General features: G+C 37.3%; 1 protein-coding gene across 7 annotated transcripts in view; it reads left to right on the top strand.

The window, feature by feature from the left end:
- Positions 1-19,373, top strand: part of lingo2 (leucine rich repeat and Ig domain containing 2) — a 245,977-nt gene that overhangs the window by 82,064 nt on the left and 144,540 nt on the right. For all 7 annotated transcript variants that reach the window (XM_039814371.1, XM_039814372.1, XM_039814369.1 and 4 more), the window contains one exon: positions 5,655-5,759. The gene's annotated coding sequence lies outside the window, so the exon portion shown is untranslated. The remainder of the gene's footprint in view (positions 1-5,654; positions 5,760-19,373) is intronic.

Here is a 19,373-nt window from a genome sequence, read left to right as displayed (position 1 = left end):
TTGGTCTTCTCTCTGCAAATTGTTCAAGACTGGCCTCATAAAACAAGGTCCCAAGGTTGAGACACTGTTGGAGACAGACTCAGACACCGTGTGCTACAAGCAATGATGCAATAAACCTTTGTTTAGGGAAGTACTCGCACAGCTACACTGTCGTGGTCACTGAGCTCTCAGCATGGGGCCAAAGACAAGTATTTTTCTGTTCCAGCCTTTTGTAATCTTTTCCAAGGGATGTTTTTTATTTGACATTTTCACTGCCTCTTGCACATCCTTCTGGCCAAATGTATAGTCCTTGATTCTTTTATATTTAAATGTTGATTCATTTATTATGTTTTTATTTATTTTTTTTATTGTTAATTAAGTCTGGCAGTTGAATTTGCCTTCATCTTCTCTTCTCCATCTGTTTATGTTTAAAATGCTGACACTTTCCTGACTTTGTGTTTGTTTCATCCTAACTGTGTGTGTATAGATCTGCTTGCAAAGATGTATCCCAGACTAAAACGTTTGCGTGATTTCTTTGTGACATTTGAAGGATCTTTTGAACTAATAACCTCCATGTTTTTATACTGTCTACGCTATTCACTTTTCCTGTTTGTGTAAAAAAGTAAGAGAGCTGAATTTGCTTTTTGTCTATTCTGTTTTATTCTCTTTGAAGAGAGACAGATGAAAAGGAAGATGGGGGAGGGTTAACACATTTTATAAAGCTACTCCAGGCAATATGGATAGGAGGCTGGAAGCGTCTCCACATGCACATGTAGCCAGAGATGGCAAAAGTACTCACTCCCCATACTCAAGTAGAAGTACTGATTTAACTTTTTTACTCAAGTAAAAGTAACAAAGTACATTCTTGGAAATTTACTTAAAGTATAAAAGTAAAGGTATCCTCGCCAAGAGTCATTCTTGATGCCTACTATCTCAAACAACTCTCTCAGATAAGGCCAAGGAAGATTGGGAATGTCTTGCTGCAGTGATTTGCCGCGAATGAATGCCGCCGAATCTGTTGAGTCGTCTTGTAGTGGTGCGTCAAGTGCAACGTATATTCCCATCCAATTAGATTGAATTTGGTATTGATGACGCGGAAAATAACGGTAACTCCACTGAAATTATTTGAAACTAAAGTAACGAGCCAATTTTGTAAAATGTAAGGAGTAGAAAGTACCGATATTCTTGTTAAAAATGTAAGGAATAAAAGTCAAAAGTCGGCACAAAAATAAATAGTAAAGTAAAAATATCTGAAAAATCTACTTGAGTACAGTAACAAAGTATTTGTACTAAATTACTTCCCATCTCTTCATGTAGCTGAGTTACACTTGTCTAATAGAGTGTCAAAATATGTAGCATGTCGTCATTTCTATCAACCACTCTACCAGTCAGTTGAAAATCTTATTTTACTCTGTTGGTTATGTCAATTCTTTGCATTAAAATGTAATTTACCATGAAGCAATAACGATATACTGTATGTCAAAATAATTTGAAACACCCAAGATAAAAATGTAAAGGTGTTATTGTCCCCATTGTTGAGATAGCAGATATGTTCAATTATGACCTAAAGACACAAAAGAAATCATAACATTGTACCAAGGCTCTTAGCAGTTCTCACCATAATATTAATAGCTCTATATTTTAGACATGGTAAAGGAAGATAACCATTTAATTCATTAAATCAAGAAAGCATTCTGTAATTCAAATTTGTCACCTAACTGCTTAATAAAAAAGCTGATATTTTAACGGGGAGCTGCATTAGTTTGTACAAAATACAAATTTGCCATACATCTGATTATAGTAAAGGAGTAACTCCTGTATTCACTAAAAATGCATCCACAACAGAATAACCAGTGCTAATGTGTGACTTTAAATTGTGAGTTCAGTCAATGCAGAAACATACTTGAACACAATATAATGACAAGCCTATTGTTGTTAATGCTCCTTTTTGTGCATGCAATTTAATTAAGCTTAGGATCAATGCAACTGGGCCTAAAAACTTCCTTTGGCATGTTTTCGTCATCAATTGAATTGGATGCACAGACTTCGACTTGCCCTTCATGTTGTGCTACATAATGAAATGGCTGCCGGGTGGTGCGGGCTGAGTAACACTGCTGCAAATGATGACTGCAACCCTGTCTTGAGTCTGGCTGAGTTCAGACCCTGAAACCCACTGAATTGAAATGTGAAATAATTCATGGTAGAGGATGTAAAGTCTTGTCATAAGTCCAACAGGGAAATGGTGGGGTACTACTACATAGGCTTACGGAAGCAAGTCGGTGATTGAAAGGGTTTATTGCACAGAACTTCTGTAGCCTGCAGGGCTAAACTGAGAGGCAAAAAAAAAATGCAACAGAAAGCAAATTAAAAATCTAGTTGTACTGATACGGATGAACTAAAAGTACTTTAAAGCTTGAAAATTCCACCTGTTCAACTTTAAAAAGCAGGACATTCACAACATTGGGTATTTACGTAACAAGGACAAAAAGACAGTGAATAAGCATTGAAGTGATTTGAGCCTTTTTGACAGTGTGGCCTTTTGTTCCTGGCGAGGACAGTTGCTAGATTGAATTGATCTGACTTTAGAGCCCAATCATTTATCTTGGTCAGTAATGTCTGATCTGTGGCTGTCAAGTGGAGACAGGCTTCTTAAAGAAATAAATAGCTTGAAGAGCTAACCAGGGGTCTACTTTACCTCTCTGTCATGGCGGCAACATTTCCTTTACTACTTATGTGTTTGTTTTCTGCAAAGAAATGACCACATTTTTCAATAATAAAATGTTTAGAGCTGAAACAATTAGTCAATTAATGGGATAGTTGATCGACAGAAAAATAACCCACAACTATATTAATAATACATTGGTCGTTTGTCATTTTTCAAGCCAACATGGTCAGCAAACATTCTCAAATAATTCTCAATTGTGAGAATTTGCTGTATTTCTTTCTTATATTTGATGGTTGACTGAATATTTTAAAGTTGTATACCGCTGGTCAAACAAAATAAGCTATTTGATGATATTAACTGAAAGGGAATTGTGATGGACATTTTTCACTATTTCTATCAATCAATTAATCTGGAACATATTTGGCAGATTAAAAGATAATGAAAATAAATGTGTTAAAAATGTTTTAAAACAGATTCTGGTTCCTATTGAAGAAAACTTCTTAGCCAAAATAATTTTCAATTAATTTGTATTGCAGTTATAATATTTAGCAGTCTTAATTTTCAATCAATTTAAGCACAAAGACACTAGTATTGTAGGTTACAAGATCAAATGGGGAAAATAAATAAGTAAATGCTCCATTACTTTTCTCCAGCGGCAACAAAAGGCTGTTTGGTCCTGCAGCCATATTCTCCTCGGAGATTTTCACTTTAGTTCACCTCTCTCCAAGGACCCCCCTAGAAAAAAAATAAAAATGCAAAGATTCCATTGGCACAGTTGCAGCTCAGCAATGTCACTCCAATTTGGAAGGCTGTTAGCTGATCCTTTTGACCGTGTCTTCTACTACCTGGGCCATTTCTAAGCCACAGATGATAATCCTCAAGGGGCCCTCATTAAGTCTTTGCTCCAATTAAGCCACACTCATTTTGCCGCAGCACAATTGCTCTGTACCACGGTGCACAAATCCTTCAACAGTGGATTAGGCTGATTAGTGGGTGGGATGAAAATAGCAGTATTGGTAAGTCAGTGGAAGAGGTGAGCATTTCTTAGGTGTCAGCAGCCACTGCTCACTGCATCAAACAATTTGAGTTCAAGGAAACTATATTGCATGTGAAATTATACTAAATTTTGAGCCACAGTAGATATGGCCTATTTAAGTGGCTCAAATGTGGCTTAGCAAGTGGAATCACTGAGCAAGTCGGTACTGCTGAACTTTGATATAGTGAGTAAATTCCTGCTGGCATTAAGTCTTTTAAGACCTACATTTTTTTCTTATCCTTATCCTCATCCTTTCATAATCTGTTACGAATCCAGTTGCAGTATGCTGCAGTGGCTGGATATGTTTCTTTGATAAAAATCTCTTATAATATTAATATTTCCATTACTATAAATTGTCACACCAATATCAATGGCGTTATATGTGAAAGAGTGAAGGTATGTACAGTGTGTAGTAATGAAAAACAACACAGTAACACACAAATGCAAAAAACTGACAATATTTTAAAGGGTCTTTAAGCTAATGTATTTACATGATAAAGAAAATAAAAAAGTGATAATCAGCACAAAGAATATTCATAGGTTTTACTAGTATAATCTTCAACAGAACTAATACTTGATGTGCAGACACTTATGATTTGAAAGTTCAGTGACATCAAAGCTATTGCCCCACTCAGCACTACAATGTGCATTATGAAATACTAGTTTCTGCCTTGTCATGTGTTTTGAGTTGCCTAGTCGTCAAACTCTACCAGTCAAAGGAATGGATTTTATTGATGAGCTTTCAAAACCCAGTGAACACATCATTTTGAAGCATGAATGGTGCTAGCATAAGTTCTGGCAGGCCACGTCGTCAATAACAGCACCCTGATGAGGTGATGGCCAGCGGATCTGACTGCCTGTATGCTTACTGAAATACCTTTCAGCAATCATATGTGTTCAAATTCTACCCATCATCTACCCCATCACCGTGCTACCTTTAAATGGCCACATTCATTACTATCCAAATTGTTTTAGTATACAGCATATTATGCTTTTACTATCATTGCCATTCATTTTGGTTGATCACTAAACCTTAGCTTTCTAAACTGTGATATATTTTTTTTTTTTTTTTTTTTACTTTCTAAGCAAATTTGATTCTTAAACACAAATATGTACAACAATAGCACATTATCACTTCAGCTTAATTGACCTGACTTGTTTATACACATTTTAGTTGTTGTGTAGTCTAATGGCATCCTAAGCGTATATTTTTACAGACCATGAGTGCAGCCTGTTGGTAAGATATACTGAGTGACGAGAACAAGTAAAATGTTGTTTCACATATGCTGTGGATACTTTGCAATCAGTTACCAGTTTAATTGTAGCTGCTTTACGGTCGACTGAACGTGCTGCTCTCTCCCGCTCAATGAACAAGGCTGTCAACCCAGAGAACCACAGTGAGCACAGGCAGATTAACCAAGCAGTACTGGTGATTTGTTTAATGGAAAGGAGTGTAATGTTTGCTCAAAAAGTATCGGTTAGATGTCACTATGCTCTTCTGTGAAATAGGCTTAAAATGTCTTAAAATTTGTTTGGTTTCAAGTGTTGCCTTTTAAACTGTTGTTCATGTGCATTTCAACAATGTGTCAGTCAGTCAGTAAGGGAAAGCCACTGTCCAAGTCTGCACCAATAAGTTAAATGGCATGAGCCCTGCAAATGCTACTCCCTTGTCTTCCCCGACTCAAATGATGGTGTAATGAGCCATGCTCTGGCAGCTGTTAAGGCAGCGAAATGATCAAGTTGAACAAGCAAGGCAAATTCTTTGCTTGCTTGGTTTACTTGGATTCTGTGCATATGTCATACAGGTCTTTTCTTGCCTACTATCGTGGTGTGGTTTATTTACAGTAATGTTCTTCCTTGGACTGACATTTCTTCAAGGATGTTTATCCTGGATCACTGGGCATTTGTGTTGGCTAAGTCGTGAGCTCACTCTCCATGTCTGCTCTTATTTGTGTTTCTTTTGTTTTCTTTCAGACCCTGGAGTAAATGACCTGTGAATAGAGTTGCACTGGAAGTTTTCTAAAGGACTTCCTTGCTTCTGTAACGGTGTATGAACATCTGACATTGGGAGCCCAGCAGGTATGTCAAAATGAATTCATATCTTCTGGTAATTAGAGATGATATGGCCTTTTTTATTTCAGTTCTTAAGTCAGGTTTAGATTTGAAGGTCAGTTTTGAATATTTAGAAATTTAAATAAATATAGCCAGAAAATCCATACCAACCACAGCATTCTGATTCCAGCATTTGCACATATCCACACAAACTGTATATGACATGATCTATGTATAACTTATCTAAACATAATTGAAAGGTTGTTTACATAGAAAAACAAAACAAAACAAAAGAGTGTGTCCCTGTGAGTCACAGCTGAAGTAACTGCCATAGTTTTAAATGAAAGATATGACGCGTGGCTGATAACTAACCAGCCATGAGAAGCTATTGACTCTTTTTGACTCTGCTGGAAAGGCAGAGAGTCTGGTGGAGCATTGACAGTCACTAGAAGCACATTGATGGCCCTTTGAGAGAGTCTGTGTCGGTACCTGTGTTGCAGCTGGCCGAGCAGCTCTACTAAGAGAGGCTCTTCGGTGTGGGTGTCTGTAGGGGAGTGTTACAATAGCGGCTACATGCTACAAGCAGAAAAAGAAGATTTATACACACAATACACATTTTTGTTGTAAAATCCAACTATATTATCATCACATTCCAGCAAGAATCCATGTGAATATGTGTACAGGGAATAAAAAATAACTTAGCGTGTCGTTCCTTCTACAATTACTTTAGCTTTGAGACACTGAAAGTACGTCACAAAGCGAAGTTCAGCCCTGGTCTTGGAACTGTCACCTTTTTCATTCCACTGGAGTTTGACGCCCTGAACAGCAAGTCATGTGTATTTAAAAATGGATATTCAGCTAGTAAGCCTTATTATATTGGGCCATCTGTTGTTGTTGAATAAATGCTTAAGTCCCATGAAAGTGAAAGCCCAATTACCCCTAGTTTATAATATATCACAGATAATTAACATGTTTGTTATCTTCAACTTTCACTTAAATTATATCTTCAGCATGGCACGGCCTGGAATTTATTTAACACGTGTGGTAAACAGTTCGATTGAGATGTTCGTACAGTAACTATACAATTAATATGGTGAGCACTGTAGAGTAATATATGTTACTACTCTTCATGGTCAGACTCTGCACGTGCAGCAAGTGCGAAGAAAGAAAATGTTTTTGGTGCTACTGCTCACTAGGATTTTTCTATTTTCTGAAATTATAGATAGGCCTTCTTGTCTTTCCAGACGTTTACAGTATCTCAAATAGTCAATCAAATTACTTTGGGAATTCAACATCCCTAATAAACATTTGCCTTTCTAAGAGTTTGGGTTGCTAATGGTCACCAAGGAATGCCACCAAGGAAAGTCAAGTAGCTTTTAGCAAGATTTTTGAAAACCGATCAAAACAGGAGATAAGAGGCACATCCAGGATGGTGAGATATTGCTTGCTTCGTGGGCAGGCCTGTCTTACCTTAGTAGTTATATGCTGTAAAGAAAAATAAATAGGACAAAGGGGAAAAAATTGTTTACCTAACTGAATCACCGGCCCTGACGTCACATCCCAAAGCTTAGAGGCATCAAAGTGACATTTTCTTCCCAAAGGGCAGGGATGACACATAATGACAAGGAGGGTGTCAGACACATTTGGCCAACATGCCTGGCCTCAGATGCCAATGCTGCACGTTTCTGCTCATACCTAATAGTTTTTTCGCCATTTGCTTTTCATATCAGTTTTTTCAACAAATGCACCCAGGGAAAATGTGGCAAGAAAGACTGGGACCGGTTAAAAATTAATGTGATCACGTCAGGGAAAGGACTGTGCTGAACGACATGTGGAAACAAAATGTGTCTCTCACTGAACTGCCTTGCTGCCGTGAGGCATAACACAATTAGACTTTAGATTGTTTTTTCCTCTCCCTCTTCCCATCTGATTTCTGCTCTTGCTAGGCTATTCTTTCATCTGCTTTATTCCTCTCTATTGTCATAATGTAGCAGACCCTGAGTGCTGTCACAGATCACTGGTACAGCTTATCAGTGAAGTGGTGCCGCTTCAAATTGGGTCCCTTAATTTAGTCTCTCCACATTCATTCTCGGGATTACACTTTCAGGGGAAAAGGCTGCAGTAGTGGAGAGGACAGATATACATACTCTAGGTAGAACAATCTAGAGTAGTACATGGAAATCTCATGTAGAGTTTAGGAACTGAGAGAAGTAAGAAAAGTGTGTTTGCAGTTCTAAATGTTAAAGCAGCTCTCTGCTTTTGGAAAGGACTGCCCTGATCAAGCCTCCGCAGATAAGTGGAAGGAAAGTTAAACTGCAGGAAAAATTTAACCCATTCTGGAAATATAAGTTAAAGCTAATTTTACATACAGTATCTTCTGTTCAACAAAAAAACAACAGATTATTAGCAAGTGCAGTACATTGCAACTGTAGTTTATCTCCATTTATTGTAGTTATTATAATTATATATTTAAGTAATACGATTTACATAAATTAAACAAATGATGGTCACCCATTTTTAAGGAAACTTGTTTAAAATTGCAGAGCATATGTTTACACGTTGTTGCAGCTGTCGGCTCTGCAATACTTTCCTTCATTTAAAAGCTGCCTAGATGCTGATGGGCCACTTTCACTATGACCAGAGCAGCTGTCTCCAACTTCACATTTCAGACTGTTTTTAGGCATTACTATGGATGTGACAGTTGAAACAATATTCATCTGTGGCAGCACTTTACTGGAACAAATGTAAAGGCATGATTAAGCCATTAAGGCCACATCTGCCAGCGTAATTCCTTTTTAATATGCAGAGCACTCTGCTGTATATTGCTACAGTGGATGTGACATTTTAATTAAGCAAGGGCTGTAAAAAGGTTTACCACGAGGTTGCATGTGGAGAATAGTAACCAGTGGTCCACACTGGCTACCATTGTCAAACCAGCACACCCCAGAAATCCCACAGACCTCCATACTATCATTGCAGTAATCGGCGTCACATACTGAACACAAAAAAAAGGTAAAAGGCAACCAAAATTAATTTCCATCTGTTCTAGTTGATTATAAGGCTCTCATTCCAGTAAAACCAGTATAATTTGATGGCATACTTGGACAGCCGTGCTTGTTACACCAGTATATTTATGTTTATTTTTTCATACTTTTTCCCATGGTAAATCCCTCTTGAGATTTTCTTTTATTAATTCTGCCGTTGACTGGAAATAGAACTCTCAGATTAATTTGACACACAAAATGCCAACAAGCACAGATGGAAACCATGAATGATGGTGGTAAATACTGTATATATGTTTGACTAAATTATTTCTGGTTTGCATGGATAATTCCTCATTCATTCCATGTGCAAAGCTTCTGATTTATGTACAGGGATGATAGGATTGATGAAAGAAGAACTTACTCTAGGATGAATTTGACTCAACATTTGTATTGTTTATTTCCCATCAAAAGACGAAAGAAGAAGAGATCAGCCTGTTAAATTTAATAAAATGACTTAAATACATCAGGATATCTGTGTATTATTTTGCATGACCCTAAAAGCATTATAGATATAAATGGGTCGTTTAGCCAGATATTATGCATCATAATGGACAGCGTATTTTTAAACAGAAAAGGTCTCAGGAGTCAAACGTACACATGAAAAGAGTGCATCAGTCCTCATCAGAGAGTTGCTGGTTTGAATCGCAAGAAATTCTAGTACAGTAATACAGTATGTGAACTGCATATTTTTTCTGAAGTGAAGCTGTTTGTACAGTAATACAGTATGTGAACTGCATATTTTGTCTGAAGTGAAGCTGTTTGTACAGTAATACAGTATGTGAACTGCATATTTTGTCTGAAGTGAACAACAGATGCTGTTTGATAATACAAGGAGGAAGAGTATGACTGTACTGAGCTGCGCTCCAGTAGATATACTGTACTGTACTGTAACTGTGACAGAAGGATTTCGCAGCACGGAATTGCCGCAACACAGATAATATATGAATCCTTCTGTAATGTTTTACAGTCAGTCATTGTATCTTAGCACCCTGGTGTAGCTAACATGTTAGAGTATCAAGTATATTTACAGTTTCATATTTACTAGTTGAAGTTAAGTGAATGTGATATTTCATGATGGTAGGGTTCATGAATATGTATGTGCAGCTGAGGAACTGCTTCAGTTAACAGCAAACTCTCTGCACAGCTTTCACGCTCTGCACCGCCTTAGCACATGACTTGGCATTATGATAATACATTATTATTATGTCATTGTAATGATACAAATTATCCTGTGACATTCAACAGAATCTCATGAATTGGTTTGAAGAAATGTCTGTGTGTTGGAATGAGGGGAAGAAAAAAATAGACACAATTCAGTCAGCAAAAGCACTAAGCATTGGTAGCATGCAATTATAATCGACTGGGGGATTTTTTAGGATTGTGAAAAAGCATTCTAGGCACATCCTTGTCAAAGCACAGTTTGACTAGTATCGTGAGTGAGATGTGGCAAACAAATACGCAGATGGGTGAGGACTGTCTCAGCTGAAAGCGATGATGTCTGAGGAGATGTCTGTTCTGACTGATGTTGCAAAGCCAAAGCAGAGAAAAGCAGACAGCACTGTGGACAGCTCGGCTCTGTGTCGTGTTCTCCTCAGGACCTTGGACAGCTCTCCAGGGATCTGACCACAGTCATACACAGATTGTCTACAGTGTATCTACTGAACAAAGACCTGCGTATTTCTGTTCTTTTTCTGTACTTCACTTCACATGTCCACTGTACTTATTGTTTTAGAAACTAGCAATTTCAGATGAACTACAATTCCAAGTAATCCGAAGGCTGTTTTATGAACAAGATGAATGGGTCAGTTAGCAAACTTTGTGCTTCACTGGTTTAGCTGTTTTTCTGGACTCATGAACTCACTATTATGTGAGGTTACCATGGTAACCTATTACTAAACTGTTCCAAAACCTGTTAAGTTCTGACAAGTGGTCAATTTGTCTGGGGATATGTTCCAATAGGAGCCTAAATTGGACACCTGCGGTTTTAGAATAAACTGAAAAATCTAACGATCTGTAGATTTAATTAATTAATAGGGAGATGTCTGCAGTGTATGTCCTGAGTTTAAAATACCTACTCTTACTTAGCCTACATTGAACAAACACTATTAAGTCAGAGGAGTTTTGCCTTTTTTACTCACATTTTAATATTAAAAGCATAAACACATATTTTACACAATAGCAAAAATAGTTATTACTGAAATAAGAAATGTTTGTTTAGGATATACCAGCCACATTTAACCGCTCCCTAAAATGCTATATAAACGTGCACTAGCTATGTATAGTTTTAATACTTCACATCAATTTGGGCGAATAGATTTTGCAGGTCTGATAAAAGTAAAAGATGAGACCGAACCAAAAAATACTGAACTCTCTATATCAGAGGTGACACTCCCCCCAGCAACAAGCTGACACTTTTTTCATGCCACAGCTATAAACAGGGTTTCTAACAAAAGAAGCTAGTTAATCATTTTTTCAATAGATGAAGTTCACTGTTGCAAACTAACTGTGCTTAGAAAAATAATGAGAAAAATAAAGCAGGTCTCCCAACAGTGACTGGTTCAATGTAAACTAATGCTTTTATATTTGACTGCTGCAGCTCTGACGAGCATCAGGTCAACATCATGAATAGAAAATCATTTTATAGCTTTAGTGTTAGTGTTAGTTCCTGAACTGACTCATCCTGTGATATCCATGTTCTATTTATTACAAATTACAACCTTACAATGTGAATACAATCATACCTTGATTGGAACATTCATGTAGTTGAAAGAGCACATCACAACTGCTGTGAGACGGGTTATGCAGGAAAACCTGTTAAGTTTAATAAAGGCGGCAATGGCTTTGTGTGACAGGTTCCTGTATTATTTTGCAGTTTCTATTGTTTTTTTTATTCAATCAATCAATCAATCAAAAATGTATTTGTATAGCGCTTTACAACAACCAGCAGGTATCCAAAGTGCTTCACATCAGGAACTAAGAATAGAACAACATATCTTGCAATAAGAAGAATGAAACGTAGAAAACAGGACAATCATAAAAGCTTACATAGAAACAGGAAGAGGAAATTGTCACACCACTACTGAGTATTATAAGCCATTCTAAACAGGTAGGTTTTGAGTTTAGACCTGAAAAGAGCAACATCTGTAGTTGTGCGAATATCAGGGGGTAACTTATTCCAGAGTCTCGGGGCAGCAACCGCAAAAGCCTGATCACCACATTGTTTGTACCTTGACCTTGGGACTTCTAAAATCAGTTGGTTAGTTATTCATGCACAAATGAAAATTAAATGTCAATTTTCTTATTTCGGAATATAGTTATTGGAGAGTAACTCTAGAATTCTTAGTGACAGAAAAGTAATCAAGTCACTGCATTATTATTTTTTTGCTAAATCTTGACATGCTTTTGCTTCCCTTCTGCCGCTCAACATGACTATCCTTTTTCACACAGACCCTTAACATGGGCTTGCTAAGTCATCCTGCATAGTTTGGAAGGTTCTAATGGAGATTCCTACATCAAAAAACTTCAAGATGTCAAGATGTGTATACCCAGGTTTTTCAAAGCCTGAAAAGTTATGAGTAATGAGGTTTAGAAAATAAATGCATTTTAAAAATATCTCTAACCATTCCTAAGATTTTTAAAGGGAATGTAGCTTGAATGTTTTGTTCTTCTTTTGCTTTTAAAAAATATGATTCACTATCTCAATGTAAGCAGCAGTATTATTTTTTTCTTTTTTTTTTCTTTTGATGTTGAGGATTAATGAAAGTTTGAGTACTTTGAAAATAATAGAGGATAACACCTGTTTTTGTTATTTCCTGTGAGAAGTTTTCAGCCAATAATATATTTCCTACTTTCAGATGCTTTTGTCTTGCAGAAAACAGACTGCTTTTTTTCACTAACAAGACACATTATTTTGAAGTCAGTCATTAGATGTCTTAATGGTGAAGCTAATTTACCTTGTTCAATTCAGACCTCTGTTGCTTCTCCCCTCTCTTTGCAATGCTGCTTACTTTTTGTCAACAAAGAACAAGAGTTCTGAAGAATGGAACTGCTTTTGTTACAACTGTTATAATTACAGCATTATCATAATAGCCATTTGGAATCAAACCAAGAAGGAACCCTTTCAAATTTATGGCGGCAATTTGGTTTATGTTGGCAATAAAATGTAAAATTACACCAGCTAAATCCTAAAAGCTAAAAATGCAAAAAGTGAAGTGAATGGATCTTTGTTAGTAGTGCTCAAAAACATCTCTAGCAACTGTAAAGGCTATATTGTATCCAAGACACAGTTATCTGCTGGTTTGATTATTAGTGTTAGGCTTCAGGTTAATGTCTCTATCCTCTATTTATGTCCTGGCCATTTTTACTGGACTTCAGTCATCACATAACCAGAAAAACTGTTCCGCCCATTGAAATTTCACATCCTGTTTGTGTTACTAAGATTCCAATCTTCCTCAAGGCCCTTCAGTGTACAATTATTTTACCGTATGTAGGGCTTTAAAATATATATTAATTGTACACCTGGTCTTCAGAAAGCATTCAGATTAATGACCAGACCATTCAGTAAATATCATCTTTCCCGTCTGTATTAAGCACATCTAATAATCTTAAAAAGTAAACTGTGATCTAAATTCCACTCTGCACATTCATGTTCATGAATGCTGAAAATGGTGGCTGAAAGTTTCCATCCTCCTTTGACTGTAACATGTCAAGGCATCAATCTGTTCTGTTCTCATCTTCATTACAGAAGGCTGTTTTCACACCTGCTGTTTTTTTAAATTTTTTTGGCTAAATCTGATTCGTGCACACAGTTTTTCCTCTCTTCTCTTTTCATTGTTTGATCTATCTGTGAATTTCAGATGCTCTTACCCTGCGTTTTTAATGGAAATTCAGTGCATTCTGGCTCCTCCTACCATGTTCCCATGAGTGACTGGAGTACCAAAAAGACCTTTCGTTGCCTGCCTCTTTACATTTACTTTACATTTTAATTCTCCTCTAATAATTATATACAATCCATTACTTGACCTGTTCTATACTGATTTCTTAATTGAGCATGCCATTGCTGCTGGAGATTGAACTTTAAAACACTGAGTATGGTTGCCTGGCACTTTTTTTATTCATACAGGTTTGTATGGAAATTATGTACAGTATATATTTTTAAAACCGGTCACGTTAGGCTGATCCTGTGACTTTGGTTGAGATAGGCACTGACAAGACTGTCACTGTTCATTTGAATAGAACAAGGTCAGCAAGACATAACATTCAGTGCAGAAAGACAGTGCAGCACATATAATGCATAGTTGTCTATACTGTACATTTTACTGCATTTAGACTGAAAAGAAATATTTAAGTGAATAGTTATAGTTGTACTAGAGCTAAAACAATTTTTCCATGTTTCGAGTATAAGACAGACCAATAATCAATTTACAATCATTTTGATAATTGAATAACCAAATTTTAGGCAAAAATTTCATAAATGTGAATGTTTTCTGTTTTTTGTTGTCCTCTCTATGGTAATAAACTGAATATGGGTTTTGTGCTGTTGGTTGGACAAAACTAGCAATCTTGAGCTCTGGGAAACTGTGATGGACATTTGTCACTATTTTGATAAACTAAACAATCAATTTAGAATATAAAAAAATCAAATAAATAACTAATGATGAAATGAGTCTTATCTTCGGCTGATGCAGTGGCACAGATTATTTGGCCTCTTTTGATGTTTCTGACCCTTATTTTTAAGCACTGCTAATTGGCTTTTAACCAAACATGATCCAACTAGTTGTGTTTGCAATTGTGATTACGGTAATTTCGTATTTTATGAGTTGTTTACATTATTTTATGTGCCCCCTGCATCAATGTACTGTAGCTAATGGGGGTATGCATCAGATGGCAGGCAGACATAAACTCTGGACTTTATAACCTTCATATTTATGCTACTTCAGTTAGTGCTAGCTGTATTATTATAGCGCATGCTTCTATCCCCTTCGGTGGCCTTTTCTCTGCGGGTTAATCAGAGCACTGCAGTAGACAAATGGTGAAGATGAGCACGCCCCCTTGTAAAGAAAAAACATTCAATCTCTTCTTATTGTGACTCTTGAACGCCCCTTCGAGGGCTTATTTCTTAAACTGTCTGCTCAATAACTCAATTCTACTCTTATCTTGGGCACAAGGAAGCGATTTAGAGTGAGGTGGGAGAGCTTTCTCTCATTCGCTGTTGGATGTATCCCACAGGCTGTGAAGACTGTAAAGAATTACGGAGGACCCCCATCAATGATGTCTTTGAGAGATTACCATGAAGATGGGCGTTAATAACATGGCACAGTATGTGACAACGGATGGTTTATTGATAGGTGCTACAGAGGCATTTGCAACACAAGGTGGTGGTGACGAATTGTTCCACAGATAGGACCACATAGATAGCTTGTGAATGGAAGAGATGGGTCTATTTGCTACATTGATTTTCTTTATACTTTTGCTATAAATACAAGTCTGGTCTGATTTCAACAATTACTGAAATAAAGGAAAGTAAGTACAGGAGTAGAAAATTGCTTTGATGTCAATACTATCCTCTTATACAATCTAAATGCTCCTTATTTTTATTCTTATTCTGTGGATAGTGTCTTAAAGCTGCAGTAGGTAACATGGATGGAATAGCCAATTCAGAAGTAATTGAAGTATGTCAAAATGTTTGCTGGCAAAAGTTATATGGGATAATATGTCTCGATCCTGGAAATGGTGCTATTCTCCCTGTCTAAAGAGAATGTGTGGAAACTAGGGCTGGGACGATTTGTCGACGTAGTCGACGTCATTGATTACGTAAATGCGTCGACAAATAATTTGCGTTGCCGCGTCACTAAATAAAATAAATAAATAAAACTTGCATGCAAATTAATTAATGTTATGCGGAACTAATATAATGCGGAACTACTGTTAGATACGTGGGTTCTAGGGACACTTAATCTGTAGCCCCGCCTTAGCTCTGAAGCTAGCCAAGCTCCGGCTACATGCAGTTTTTTGTCAGGTCAACGGTCCAGTGAGTGAGTCAGAGATAGCAGCACGAAAGGACGAGCATGGCGAGTAGTGGCGTCCCACAAGTGTTCCTCGCCGGCCTCTTTAAGATTGCAAGTTTGGGAAAACTTCGAGACTGTATGGCTGCATCCTGGAGTGCCTTCTCGTCTCAAGCCGTCCCCGCCTCGAAAACTTTCTTTGGGTCAGTTACAGTAGTAGTCTTCAGGCGAGAGAGTGGTGGATAAGACGAGGACTGTGCGTTGGCGTTGTTCAGCAGTTGTTGGGTATGTGAGTGGAAATACATCTAAAATGCTAACACATATCCGACGCCATCACCCAGATGTGCCATTCACTGGAACGAGACAAAAAAAAACAACCTTATTTGAACCTTATTGACATTTGTTTTGTGTAAATTGTTAATAATTGAGCAATGGGAAAATAATTGCTAATTGAAAAATTAATCGTTAGATTAATCGAAAAATTAATTGTTAGATTAGTCGACTAATCGAAAAAATAATCGCTAGATTAATCATTTAAAAAATAATCGTTTGGGACAGCCCTAGTGGAAACCCATCCGTGCAATGAGACTGCTGAGTTAGAAGGCATCTTTGACTTTGAAGCGATCTTATGTTGGTTGATGGCATGGCTTATGTAATACTGCTAGATATACAATACACTGTTATTCCCTTATGCACAGCCATGTAGGTTCTGCACATTCTAAACTGTTTGGACAGACAGATCTCATGAAATGGCGTATGTGTGACACGCCAATTCGTATGGCATTATTGGCATCAAGATAAGATACTTACTGGCGTGTATGTTTACGTCCGCTGTATACAGCGTTTACATACACGTGGATCTGTATACAGTGTAGACATACATGCGCATAGCTCAAAATGCGTACAGATAACACGCCACTTGGCTTAAGAAAGTGGCCGTTTATGTTTATGCGAAGTCATGATATCACGTTGGTTTGTACTATAAATCCCTCAGCAATGTATTTTACAAGCCTGGTGAATGCTTGCGAGCACCATCTATTGTGAATAATTTTGTTGAGGTTTGGTCTTTAACAATAAAGCTAATTGTTCCTAACACTTCTGGCTTAAAATTAAGCAATATCTGTTCAGCACCTCTTGTCAGTCTTGTCTTTGTGTGGTAAACTATGCCAAGCTTTGCTGTCTTTCCTTTTCTGTAATCATCTTACAAGCCCTATGATTTATCTTCTGACCCCTTCAAGGGCTCCCACCCTTAGTGATGGGAACCACTGCACTAGGCCATCGTGACATCCATCTACTACCTGTGGCTCTCCTGGTTCCATTTTGAAAAACAGACATTTTATTATCCAGAGTTCCATGAATACTACTTTTTATCTTGCATGCAGTATCTTGTATGTTAGATCCACCAGATACTCCAACATGTTGTGGGAAAACAAATCCACCAATCAAATAATAATAACAATATTGATGATAATGATACATTCTGTCAAAAGATAATATTTTATTTGTCATGTTAATATCTTATTATACAGAGAAAGTATATTTAGGACATGTTTTTGATATCAATATTTTATAATACTCAACTAACCAATTGCATGCAGAAAAAAATGTAATCATTTTAGCTCAATAGATTTCTTCTCTCAAGAGGACACAAAGCACTACTTCAGCAACAGGACACAATGATGTGATTAGGTATTCTTGGGAAAAGAAGAACATGTTTACACTAATCCATCCTGACTGCAGATATTTGTGCTCCTGTTTCCCTCAGTTCTTCCTTTATTTGAAGTTTTTCTGTGCCTCGTCCTGTTCTCAATTTATTCCTCCAGTTATTTATTTATTTATTCATTTCCTCAATTTTTTCTGCACTTATACGTCTGGAATTTGTATGAGACACGTTATTTGCATTAGTGGCTGTGCAGAATAAAAATGTAACTCCATTATCTGGTGGGCCTGGTTCGCCCTTGTTTGTTCCCTGCCCTTTATTGCTTTTGCTCCCTATTTGACATTATTTGGCCAACTTGTTTGTTGTCATACCCAGTTTGTTCCCTCTGTGTTTGTCTGCTTTTGTATTTGTCTTAATGTTTACAGAGCAAAGATGTATTTGTTCTTTCTTGTTTGCTATTGCTTTTTAGTGAGGAGGCTTTTCTTCTGCACTTGTAGAGACCAAACCAGAAAGAAAAGCTGTGCCCAACATGTTGAGCTGCTCATTTTATATAGAGTTCCATTGAGAGGCTCATATTAACTCATAGCTCTTCTACCGAAGATGGACACAATAACAGCAAAACATGTGCAGTATAATGTAATACAATAGTGCATAATGCAGGGTGTATCAGTTATATCAAATACTGTGGGGAAAAATAAATATAAAATGTTCTCAAAGCCAAAGGTGAAATTTTCATATAAAACCAAAAAATTCACATTGATACAAAACAGAGAAAAGCAGAAAATCCTCACAATAAACATGCAGTATGTTTGGCATTTTCGCTTGATAAATGACAATTTGACAGGACTGTTAAACAATAAAAATGTGACCGTGCAATACTGTAAATACATTTTACTATTTTAATATTTATTCTGTTTACTTATATGTATTTATTGTTTGTTTATCTGTGTCTTCTACTTTTCCTCCTATCCCTTGCTGCTGCAATAGTGTGAATTTCCCCATTGTGGGATTAAAATAAAGAATTTTGAATCTTGAAAATATATCTCAGTACATATGCACAGTCCACAAATACATGTTTATGTCTCCACCAGGAATATTCTCCCCACAATGTTATAAATCCAGTTTTCAAATTCCAAACTACACAAAGGGACCATAATGATTCCTATTTAGTTGTTTATACTGTCCCAGCCCCCTGTGGAGCCACAAAGGTTAAGAACATACTGAGCAAAATGTTGGTGTGCAAGCAATAAAACCAGACAGGACTTGTCCTACTCTCAACCAACAAAGAGGTCATGTTTATATAAAAACCTCCATGTGGGGAGGGGTGGGGCGGGGCGTCACATTAACACAGAAATGCCAGGCCTCTCTGGTAATAAGAGAAAGCTCTGTGGTAGCAATGAACAGTCTGACATCCACCATACGCCCCCGACCTTTGACTTTATGCAATCTTTTCATGTCCAAGCAAACATTATCTGGGTCATGGAAATACAAATGTCAAGTATTTCCACATGAGAATAGTTGTGATTTGAACCCTGGGGACAAACGGGGCCCTTTGTTTCTTTTAATCTCAGCTTTGCCTCATTTTCTGATCTCTCATTCCCTATTTTTCTCATTCATCCCCCTTTCTCGTGACTTCTTCTCTTCTTCTCCCTCTCCTTCCCTCTTTCTTTTTCTATTTCTCTCCCCCCATCTCTGCGCTGTGGCACATAGGACCTGTCCAGTAGTTGTAGAGAGCATTGTGGTAACGTTGTGTGGCAGTTGCTGAGGACAATGGCCGCCGGGTGTTTTGTGATGTAATGATCCCTGCCATCGCCTCTCACCCCCTTCCGGTCAGTTTAGGGGAGTATGGGATGGAAGGTAAAGGGCTAGATATGGTGGAAGAAAATTAGCCAGTCAAGTGAAGTATACAGAGTCTCCCTTTCCTCAACAACTA

This window comes from Perca fluviatilis, chromosome 10, assembly GCF_010015445.1.
Source record: "Perca fluviatilis chromosome 10, GENO_Pfluv_1.0, whole genome shotgun sequence".
Classification (NCBI taxonomy): domain Eukaryota; kingdom Metazoa; phylum Chordata; class Actinopteri; order Perciformes; family Percidae; genus Perca; species Perca fluviatilis.
This window is presented reverse-complemented; position numbering and strand designations above follow the sequence as displayed.